This window comes from Cryptomeria japonica, chromosome 11, assembly GCF_030272615.1.
Source record: "Cryptomeria japonica chromosome 11, Sugi_1.0, whole genome shotgun sequence".
Lineage (NCBI taxonomy): Eukaryota > Viridiplantae > Streptophyta > Pinopsida > Cupressales > Cupressaceae > Cryptomeria > Cryptomeria japonica.
Window position 1 is genome coordinate 521,034,491 of NC_081415.1, and position 4,753 is coordinate 521,039,243.

Sequence of the window (4,753 nt, forward strand, 5' to 3'; positions counted from 1 at the left end):
ATTTGGTGGGAGGCGTCCACGTGTTGATAGAAAGTTGACTGACAATGTGAAGGAGGAGATTAAACAATTTTGGTACTCTAATTCTAGAGTGTCACCCAATGTAAAGGACGTTTTGAAATTAAGAATCGACAACCGAGACCACACACCGCATCCCAAACATTTATTGGAATCAAGCCAAACAATGTTGTACAAATTTTTTTGTGAATTACATCCAACTTTGCAAATATCACAAAGGGCCTTTGGATCTTTGAAACCATTTTATTGTGTTCCTCTTAAGATTCGCAATACCTATTGTTGCAAGTACCATGTGGAGTTTTCAATGTACCATGAACTTTTATGTCATATTCATTCTACGATGCATACTAATGAGATGTTGCAAGAGTGTGGTGCAATGCTATTTTCGAGATCATCAAGAGACTTGCAAGATCTATTTTTATGCCCTAGAGATGATGGCTTCTATTTCTATAGAAATGATTGTTTGAATGAGAAGTGCTTAGAATGTGGTGGGTTGTCAAAGTTTGTTTCATGTTTTCATGAGGGCAGCGAACACGAGTTTGGAAAGAATTATGTTGAGAAAAAAGATACGAGACAGTGAAATATACTTTGAAGAGTGGAGGTGAAGGTTCTAGATGCGAATTAGTCTCAAGAGAAATGAGTATTGCTAATTTTATTTTGGATTTTAAGGAAAATCTTTTCTACAAGTATGCAAGGCACACCCATAGGTCTCAGTGGTTGGATCAACAGTTCAGGATGTGTAAGAACTCTTTCCCGATTGGCACTATTGTATCGGTGGTTGATTTTGCAGAGAACCATACATTGCAACCACAGAATGAGGTACAGTCTCAGTACTACAATTCAGTCCAGATTGCTATATTTGTTCACATTAAATATAGACATGCCCCTGATAGTACAGAAAAGGACAGGAAGATAATTAGGGAGTATGATTTTTATATGAGTGATAATAGATCACACTCCTTCAAGTATTTGCAACATTCTTTCAAGAATTTTTTTGAGTTCTGCATGAGAAAGATATTGCAATTGACTGACATATAATATGGTCAGATAACTGTACGAGTCAATTCAACAATGCCCGTATGTTTTATTGGTTGAGTAGAATGCATGTAGAGAGGCGCATACCTCATATTTGGTGTTTTTTTGAGGCAGGACATGGGAAGGGAGAGCATGATGGAGCAGGTACATTTTTGAAGAGAGCTCTCGTTGTGGAGCAATTGAGGATTTCAAGTGCAAATTTCTCTGATGCACGTTCTATTGTTGATTGGTGTAGTTCACCATTGTCACATGGAGGTACTCTTGATTCAACAGTGAGTAGATTCTTTTGGTTGGTTGAGGAGGGAACAATGGGATATAGATTGAATTGTCAAACAATTAAAGATTCTTCAAAGATGCATTCATTTCTCAGCTCAGATGCAAGTACATGGACCATTTGGACACGAGCATTGGCTTGTTTTTGTCAGAGTTGTGTTTGGTGTGATTGGGAATAGTGCAAGTCAAGTGAGTGGGTTGATATGTGGGTTGCCCACTATCTAACTCCTTTATCTCAAACGATATCCTTGTCAAATGATGACATGGAAAGTTCACTTGAGTATGATCGTCTATCAGATCTTGTACAGCCAGGACATGTTTTTGCAGTTGTCGCACCGCAAGGGAATGAAGAGAGATTACAATATTGGTTGGCACGATGTGTACAGGGAAAACAAAAGCTAATACAACTAGTGACAGATGATGACGGATTCACATATCCTACAGGTTCAGTTGTTGTTGTGGGAACTTGGTTGCAAACATACATGATTAGAAAGAATGGCATACCTGCATTTGAAGACTATGAGAGACACAAGACCATTATAATGTATTCACACCTTATTATAGCTACAAATGTCAAGTTGTTGAAGCATCAAGCAAAACTGAAGACCAAAGAGCTATGGACAGTGACTACGGCTATGGATCATTCGTAGGTGCCACAGATTCTGAGTAGGGCACGTCAAAGTCTGACAATTTTGAACACTTAGGGCACTCAAGGGACGATGCCGGTAGGGTATGACCTTGAGCGTTTGACCAAGTGGGGGAGAAAAATAGGAGCATACATAGGGTAATAATGCCTAACTGGATATGTTTGAGCCGACGGTTCGTCATCGTGACGAGCAGAACGAGAAATCAGCCACGCAACAACATTCGATTGAGATTGACGATTTTTTCACCAACAGAAAAATTGCTGCCCTAATAAAACCGTAGGGCCACTTGAAAAACCGAGATAGGATTTTGTAGGGACCCCTCTCATGGCCCCGTAGGTTCAAATGGATCGTTCGCAGGTCCCATGGATTCTGAGTTAGGGGCCATCAAAGTTTGACAATTTTGAGCACTTAGGGTGCTCAAGGGACGACGCTGGTAGGGTATGACCTCGAGCGTTCGATCGAGTGGGGGGGAAAAATAGGAGCATGCATAGGGTAATAATGCCTAACTGGACATGTCAGAGCCGATGGTTCATCATCACGACGATTAGAACGAGAAATTGGCCAGGCGACAACATTCGATTGAGTGAGACTGATGATTTTTTTGCCAACCGAAAAATTGTTGCCCTAATAAAACCGTAGGGCAACTTGAAAAACCGAGATAGGCTTTTGTAGGGACCCCTCTCGTGGCCTCGTAGGTTCAAATGATTTGTTTGCAGGTGCCACGGATTCCAAGTTAGGGCCCGTCAAAGTTTGACAATTTTGAGCACTTAGGGCGCTCAAGGGACAACGCCGGTAGGGTATGACCCTGAGCGTTCGACCGAGTGGGGGGGAAAATAGGAACATTCATAGGGTAATAATTCCTAACTAGACATGTTGGAGCCAACGATTCATCATCGCGACGAGAAGAATGAGAAATTGGCCACGTGACAACATTTGATTGAATGAGACTGACGATTTTTTGCCAACCGAAAATTGCTACCCTAATAAAACTGTAGGGAAACTTGAAAAACCGAGATAGGATTTTGTAGGGACCCCTCTCGTGGCCCCGTAGGTTTAAATGGATCATTCGCAGGTGCCACGAATTCCGAGTTAGGGCCCATCAAAGTTTGACAATTTTGAGCACTTAGGGCGCTCAAGGGATGACACCGATAGGGTATGACCCCGAGCGTTCGATCGAGTGGGGGGAAAAATAGGAGCATGCATAGGGTAATAATTCCTAACTGGACATATCGGAGTCGATGGTTCATCATCGTGATGAGCAGAACGAGAAATTGGCCACGCGATAACATTCGATTGAGTGAGACTGACGATTTTTTCGCCAACAGAAAAATTGCTGCCCTAATAAAACCTGGAGCGTTTGACCGAGGTGGGAGGCAAAATAGGACCATACATAGGGTAATAATGTATTGTATCAAGTATTGTTCATTAAATGAACTGTATTGTATTGTTCATTAAATGAATTGTATTGTTCATTGAATGAATTTTATTTTATTGTTGATTAAATGAATTGTATTTTGTTCATAAATTGTAATGTTCATAAATTGTATTGTTCATTAAATGAATTATATTGTTCATTATAAAAACAACACTTACGATGAAATGAAATGAATTTTATTGTTCATTAAATAACCATTATTAACCATTGTTAATTATTGGAATGAAGATTAAAGATTTCCATGATAACACCACGCACAGATGAGCAACAATTTATATGATCGAATATCAACTTTTGTATGTATAAAAATGTCAAATGATTACAAATGTATGTCCATACACAAATATGGCATAAACGCCAACTGAAACAAAATGTATGTCTAAATACGTGAATGTATGTCCATATACAAATATACATGCCAACTAGACATGTAAGCATCCCAAAACTATCTATAACATCCTAAGCTGCTGATGGATCATCAAAATTGATCATATTCGCCGCACTACTCAGCTCTGAAGGATCCTGCACAAGAAAAACATTTGAACCACGATTAATATTAGTTATATTATATAATTCACATTCGAAAAGTTAACATAAAAATGAACTATAATTGAACTATTCATGTTTACCTCATCTCCACGTTTTCTCTTCAACTTTGCAGGACTCTTGATGTATGTCTTCGGTAGAGGAGGTATGTTTTGAATATTTTCATACACAACCTACATATGTTCAGAAACATGACATTGATACAAGTTAGCATATAATTGTCACTGATAATAACAAATTATATCTACTAATCAAAAAATAAAATAAACACACATCTACTCGAGGCATCTCTTCTTCTTCTTTTTCAAGTATATTGAGTGTAGTCATCAAGGATGTGAAGCCAAGAATTCTCTGTATATATACACAACAAGTATATGAAACTATTAATCTATGTCTAGACATGTATAATCACTATAAGTTATTTAAACTATTCATTCAATCATATTTGCATTCAATTACCTTTCCCTTGTCTCCAACTGCACTACCAGATCCTAAATCACACTACCCCGCACTTGTGCTGCTTGTGCCCTACAAGAGTAAAATAAGATATACATGCAAGTTACTACATAATCTAATTAATACGAATATAAATGATGAGCATGTATGTACAATAAAATACAAACGACTAGGTGCAATAATATATGTACCATTAAGCTATCAAGGCCAAATGAAATCACTGACAAGGTGCCCTCCTGAATTTGTCTCAACTCATCCTCAGTCATCTACTGTTAAATAGATCATGTAAATAAAAATTAGTACTTAATATTATCTAATTTATAAATATTTTATTAAAATATAACAT